Source organism: Lontra canadensis, unplaced genomic scaffold, assembly GCF_010015895.1.
Source record: "Lontra canadensis isolate GAN:19392208 unplaced genomic scaffold, GSC_riverotter_1.0 scaffold82, whole genome shotgun sequence".
NCBI lineage: Eukaryota > Metazoa > Chordata > Mammalia > Carnivora > Mustelidae > Lontra > Lontra canadensis.
Genome location: NW_022631076.1, coordinates 9,048,103 through 9,055,454, shown reverse-complemented (window position 1 = coordinate 9,055,454; position 7,352 = coordinate 9,048,103). Strand labels below are relative to the sequence as shown.

The window sequence follows — 7,352 nt, the reverse complement described above, 5'->3', positions numbered from 1 at the left end:
TCCATCCTTCGGTGAACAGGAGTGTGACTTCCCATGCTTCTGTCGGCTAAAGCCAGGTTTTAATTGATTGAGTTTATGGAGAAGGAAAAAGCCCACCAAAGGAAATTATTAGTAACTCAGACTTCAGGAATTCATCATTTAGAACGCTGCCTGCCGGGAGGGGGTCTCCGGCAAATATTAATCGAATGAATGGTTCTTTGGTCTCGATGCGTTTACCATTAAATTATTTATTTTTTAAAAATACTCACATCTAAGTTTCATCTGAAAGAGAAATAAGTGAGAATAACCAAGAAGCTTCTGAGGAGCGAGAGTTCAGTGACGTACTTGCCCTGCCAAGTGTAGAGTCTGCTTTAGAGTGTCGTCGTGGCTCCTCTCGGGGGCCAGAAGCTGGGGGCTCATTACGGGGCAGTTGGTGTCATCTAGGGAGAGGTTGGTGGCTCAGAACACAGCCTTGAGGGCACCAAACAGGACTGTATTCCAGTTGTATTTTTGAGTTGGAGCCAACAGGACCCGCTGACGTGAGGTTTTGGACAACAGAGGAAGCGACGTGGGATCCTGGTTCACCAGCCTGGTGGCGCCATTTTCTGGGAAGGGGAGGGCTCAAAGAGAGACAGAGTAGGGATGGAAACCAGGAGGTGGGTTTTTTTGTGTTTGGATGACCGGGTGGTCATGCCCAGAGAGTTGTCCCACTGTTGCTTGGGTAGAAGTGCCTGATCATGAGGATGAGGTCGGCCTTGGGACATGGAATCAAGCGTTGTGTGAAGTGTATGTGTATACTTGGTGCTCAAGGCTGGGACCAGATGGGATCCCCCAGGGGGAGGGTGTAGCTGGAGGAGTGGCCGGGCTGTGGGGAGGCAGTGGACGGGAAGGTGTGAGTGTGGACAGGTCTTTGGAGAAGTGTTTCTGTGAAAGGCAACAGGGAAGAGGAGCTTGTCGACTGCAAGGGGACATGTGCAGTCAGGGGACATTTTTGTGTTTTGCAAAGGAAGAAGATAATAGAGCAACGTAAGAGAAAGGAGAGGGTCATTGTAGATGGTTTTGAAGCATCCGTTTATGAGAAGCAGGGGGCTCGCTCCCCACTGTGTGGATGCTGAGGAAAGCAGAGTGTGCAGACCTCTCTCAGACATAAGTCATCGGCCTCTGCCGCTGAGCCCAACATACTGCTTAACAGATGCGTATCAATTCATTATTGTTTCTCAGATCGGCAAATGGCCTCCTCCGACAGTATGTTGCTCTCAACTCGTCCTAAGCTCAGGACGCAGTACCACAGGAGGTCATTGCTTTACTTTTTGCCTCCCTGGGGAGTGATCTGAAGGCAGCCCTCTTGGACGATGGCCACTCAGGGTCCTCCAATCCTTGCCTGAGTTGCCCTGTGGCCCTGACAATCCAGCTCAAGGCAGGGCAGTGACCTGGATTGCCCCAACACGTTCCCTCTGCGTGATCTGGGCCCCTCCCGGCGCTGCCATCACCTGCTTCCCCGACAGGAGGCAAGGCCACCGCTGAGCGCTGGCCCCTGGCTGCCAGGACACTTCTAACACCGCCTGAGGTGGCGCAAACGTTCGGATGTGAGATCGCGCGGTGCCAGGAAGCAGGGAGCGTACCCTCATGCACACTTGTTTGAGGCGTTCCACTTTTCAGGGCAATGTCACAGACACAAGTGTCTGTGCTCTCGGTAAACTCAGAGAACAAACAGTCCATCCAGGGCTTGTGCCATCGTGTAAAATGGGAAACCAGGGCCCCGCGTGCTGAGCTCTCTGCTGGAGGCCCACAGTGAGGTGATTCAAGAACCAACCCTGGGCTCCTGTCCTGCCTCTGCCAGGTTCCAGCTGTGCTGTCTAGGGGAGAGATCGCCTGCGCTGAGCCCTGGTGCCCCCTCTGTAGGGGGAGACCACGCTGCTTGCTCTGAAGGGGCTCAGGGAGAAAGACATGGTGTGGAGAGAGTGCTAAGTGCACCAGGACAAGTACATCCGAATGTGGAAGGAAATGCCCCGGGGACTTGTTCTAGGGCAGGGTGGCTCTCTGAGAGCTCAGTGTCCTCCAAGTTGACCAAGGGCCAGTCTTAAAGGGGCAGAGAGGCTGAGTGCCCTGCACTGGGACACCTAGCCGGTCAGTGCCAGAGCTGGCCTGGGGCTGCTCCACTACCAATCAAGAGCTCTTAGCTTCCTTTACACAGGGCCTTAAGAAGAGATGGGAACATAAAGGGGTGTCCTCGGGATCGTCTCAGTCCCCACGGAGAGCCTGTGCCTTTCCCAGCTCCCTGGAGACAGACACCTGAATTCTCAGAGCCTGTTGCTGCTACCCCCCGTCATACACACACACACTTCCACTGAGGTCTGATATTCCCAAAGCAGGTTCGGTCAGCTCTGAGAAGTTTCTAGAAGCCAAAGCTACTGCTGCTGCCTCTCTCCGTGGTGGAAAAGTTTAGACTTTTCCCCTGGGGCCAAGCAGATGGCTGACCCAGATACCCACCGTACCACCCCAGCCTGGGTCCTCCCAATCCTAGAAGCGTCCCAGGCCTGTGTTTCCAGCTGCCCACTAGATACATCCAGGTCATGTCTCAAGCCCCTCCAATAAGATGTGACCAGAGCTGTGCCCCAAGGCCTTCCTGCTCAGTCCAGATCCCAGTGCGGGCCCAGACTCACCCTTCCGGCCCCCCACAGCCAAGCAGCAGCCCAGAACTCACCCAATTAATTACCTGTTCTTACAGCTGTAGGTCACTCTACCCTCTGCTTCTGCACACCCTCCCTGGCTTCCCCTGCTCCCCTTTCCTCTGGGCCTTGATTCAAACAAGACCCACGGGCCATCTTGGTGTGAAAAGCTCAAGAAGAAGATACAAAATCCTCACAGCCCCAGTGCAATCTCAGGGTCCTCAGCTCACGGAGGCCACCCTCACTGGACGTGGGGCTCACTGGCCTCCACTCCCCTTTAAGACCGAGCGCGTGCTTGGCTGCAAAGCCCCTCCAGACTGGGGGCCACCCGGGGCTCTGAGAGCCGCCCTACCCTAGCGGGAGTCCCCCGGACATCTCCTTGCACACTCTGACCCAGTTGAATTAACCGTTCTCTCTGGTTCTCTTGGTTATTCAAGACCTTGGACTCCATCCTTGGAGTCCTCTCTCTACCTGGCCAAAACACCTCTTCCGGGGCCCAGCCTAAGCCATGTCTTCCAGGAAGCTCCCCGCCCCCACCCCCAGCAGAGCACAGGGACAGCTCCCAAGAGCCAGACGCAGCACTTGGCCCTGACAACTCCAGCCTTCTGACGGCATCTTCGTATTTTAGTATTTGGTAATTTGGCATTTATTTAGTATTTTATAATGATAACAACACACTCTGGAAGGCATTGACCAAAGCCCATCATGTATTCTTTTCTCTCTGAACTCGGACACCACCCTGAAGATGATCATCCCCAGCTGCGGGAGAGCAGAGAGGTCAGGCAGTTTGCTCGGGGCCACACAGCAGAATGCATATGGGAATCCAGGTCTGAGTGCTGGAGTCCCTGCTCCTGACTGCTCTGCTCGCGCCTCGTGAAGCACCTTTCTGTTTCCTTAGTCCGTAGCCCAGCGCCTAATACGCAGAAGAAGCCAAATAGGTCATCAGATAATTGATTCCACTTCTGCCATAAATAACTTGTGCCAATCAGACCTTTCTTTGAGGGATGGAGAATAATGTTCAGTGAGCCTTTTTATTGTTTCAACACCAGTGGCTCTGCCAAGAGGGTTTTCAAAGTGATTGAAGAGTATTTTCGGTGCCTGCAAGGGGCAGGAGTCTCCTTGCCCTCCTGTTTGCCGCTCATATTTGCTTTGCGAGCTCTTTTTAACTTTTTTTAAAAAGATTTCATTCTTTTAAGTAATCGCTACACCCAACATGGGGCTCGAACTTACAACCCCGAGATCAAGAGTCATACACTCTACCCACTGAGCCAAGCAGGCGCCCCCCTTTTCTTTATTTTTTAGTGTTTATAAAATTTTATTATCATAAGAACACTTAATATGAGATTTTTAAGTATACAGGACAGTATTGTTACCTCTAGGTACCATGTCATTAGTGAATCCCTGAAATTTATTCATCTGACATAACAGAAATCTTGTGTCCAGTTTTTAGCCACTGACATTACCCCCCTGGCCCTAGCCTCTGGCAGTCACCTCTGTTCTTTGCCTCTATAAGTCTGACGATTTCAAAGATAAGTGGAAATAGGCAGTATCTGACCTTCTGTGACTAGCTTATTGCACTTGGCATAATATCTTCCAGAGTCCTCTGTGCTGTCCCATATGGCAGAATTCCCTTCTCTTATAAAGTGGAATGGTACCGTCGACCCCCGAACAACATGGGTCTGAACTGTGGGGGTCGCTTAGATGCGGAGTTTTTACGATCCAGTGCTGTAAATGTATTTTCTCCGCCTTATGGTTTTCTTAGTGATAGTTCCACCAGCAGACTTTATTGTAAGAATACAGGATATAACACATATATATACAAAATATGCATTAATTGACTGCTGATGTCATTGGTAAGGCTTCTGGACAACCAGAGGCCATTAGCTACGTTTCGGGGGAGACAAAAATTACATACGGATTTTCAACGGCACAGGGGTCGGCGCCGCTAAACCCCACGTTGTTCAAGGGTGAGTGAATGGATATACCACACTTTTTAACCTCTGCTCTGTTCCTGGGCTTCTAGGTCGTTCTCACATCTTGGCTGCTGTGAAGAGAGCTATACATTGAACACAGGAGTGCTCATATCTCTTCAAGATCTTGATTTCAGTTCTTTTAGATAAATTCTCGGAAGTGCGATTGCTGGATAATAGGGTTCTATTTTTAACTTTTTAAGGAAGGTCCCTACTTACTGTCTTTCAGAGCAACTATTTCTCCCCGTCCTTGCTAACACTTGTCTTTTTTTTTTTCCCCAAATAATAATGGTCATCCTAACAGACATGACGTGGTTTTGATTTGCATTTCCCTGATGATGACTGACATTGAGTGTCTTTTCATATATCTGTAGACCATGTGTATGTCCTCTCTGGAAAAATGTCCATTTAAGTCCTTCGCTCATTTTTTTCAATGCAGTTATTAGTTTTCTGCTTATTGGGTTGTAGGAGTTCCTTATATATTTTAAAAATTAACCCATTATCAGATGTATGGTTTGTAAATATTTTCTCCCATTCTGTGAGTTGCCTTTCACTCTGTTTTTTGGTGGTGTTGTTCTGTGGGGTTTTGTTTGGCTTTTGTTTTGTTTTGCTTTGTTTTGGCTGTGCAGAAAAATTTTCATTTGATGTAGTGTAGTTCCGATTGTCTGTTTCACTTTTGTGCTTTTTGCTTTCATATTCATGAAATCACTGCCAAGACCAATGTGTCGTGCAGCGCTTTCTTTGAGAAGTTATAGCTTTAGGTCTTAAGTGTTCATCCATTTTAAGTTGATGTCTTGTGTATGATATAACCTAGGAGTCCAGTTTCATTCTTTGGCCAGTAGATATCCAGTTTTCCCAGCACCTTTCGTTAAAGAGACCGTCCTTTCCCCAATGTGTGTTCTTGGCGCTTTGTCGAAGACTGGTGGATCATATGTGCACGGATTTATTTCTGGGCTCTCAATTCTGTCACATTAGTCTATATGGATGTTTTAATTACCGTAGCCTTGGAATATATTTTGAAATTAGGATGTGCGGTGCCTCCTGATTTGTTCTTTTTCAAATTGCTTCAGGATTGTTTTGGCTATATGAATCCTTCTTGACTCTCTATGAATTTTAGAATTGTCAGTTCTATTTCTTTAAAAAATGCCATTGTGATTTTGATAAGAATTGCACTGAATGTGTGGGTCGCTTTGGGTGGTATGGACATTTTAACAGTATCGAGTCTTCCAATCCAAGACCAGGAACAAGACAAGGGTGTCCACTCTTATCACTCCCTCTTAACATAGTATTAGGAGTCCTAGCCAGAGCAATTAGGCAAGAAAAAAGAAATAAAAGACATCCAAATTGAAAAGGAAGAAGCAAAATTGTCTGTTTGCAGATGATGTGATCTTATATATAGAAAACCCTAAAGACTCCACCAAAAAAAACCCCCCAGAAACATTAGAACCAATAATTGAACTCAGTAAAGTTTCTGGATACAAAATCAACATACGAAAATCAACCACCATTTCTCTACACTGAAAACAAACTACGTGAAAAGGAAATTATAAAAACAAGTCACTTTACAGTAGCATGAGAAAGAGTAAAATACTTAAGAATAAACTAAGGAAGTAAAAGACTTGTACCCTGAAAACTGAAAAATGTTAATGAAAGAAATCAAAGAAGTCACAAAGAAACAGTAAAGCATCCCATCAGCTGTCTTCCAGTAGCGCTATAAGGACCCCTTCATCTTGCCCGGGCCCCCAGCCAAACTATGACTGCATGGGCCCCCCACAGGAGGGTATAATTAGTGTTTGTGGCCAGAGCTAAGGGTGCCATCATCTCCCATCTCAGCGGGAGCCCACTTGCCAACCATTTAATTGGTTGGGGTTGGGGCCAGCAGTAGGGGACCGCCGTTTTCCTGACCCTGCAACGCTCTTGGCCCCTTCCGCTCCTCTGTCACCTCTGTGACCCAGTGGTGATCTTGCCAAGATACCTTGCCAAGAACACTTTTCTTTGGATGCCTTTCTTCAAGAGCTTTGTCAAAAATTCCTCTGGCAGGGAAAGCTAGAGTGGCTTTTAACCCCTTACACCTGTTTCCTTTGAGCAGACGTTCCCTGTGCACTAGGGGGCTGTTTCTACCTTCCCCCCTCATCCTTTATGCCTCTAATGCCCCCAGCCCATCTCTACCCATGATTCCCAGTCTCCTGCACTCTTCTGAGTCTGGCAGCCAAAGCCAGGGACAAGAGTGGAGGAAAGGAGAAAGGGAGGGGGGTGCCCTGTGCCAGGAATCATCCCTCTGCACCTCCCTCTGACACCCTCCCTATGGTTGGCTCCCTTGCTCTCCTTCCCTCTAGGCCCCAGAAACCTCATCCACCCCCTCCCTGCCTTTTCCAGAGGAAGGGCAGGGAGGGGGCAGGTGCCTCTGAGGGGTGTCTCTGATGGGCACACCCCCCTCAAGGATGCAACTGGTTGGGCTCCTGGTAGAGGCCGGCAGGCACAGGCTGGGGAGGAGGACACAGAGGGCAGCAAGTCAGGCTTCTCAGGAAATGAAATTGCTCCGTGCAACAATGAGAGAGCCACTTTTTTAACTTTTTGCGTGAGCGTGCATTCAATTGCTCACATTGTTTTGGCTCCAGGGGAAATCTGACCTCGGAAAAGACTGAGATGAAGTGGGTGTGGGTGGAGATCCTCTGCTATTTCACAGGGCTAAGAGAGTCAAGCAGAACATTCTTCAGAGGTACCTTTCCAGCGG

The 7,352-nt window shown here is 48.7% G+C and overlaps 1 protein-coding gene across 4 annotated transcripts in view; it reads left to right on the top strand.

The window, feature by feature from the left end:
• The window catches only part of CTIF (cap binding complex dependent translation initiation factor), a 208,803-nt gene that overhangs the window by 172,134 nt on the left and 29,317 nt on the right, over positions 1-7,352 (top strand). The gene's annotated exons all lie outside the window — the stretch shown is intronic.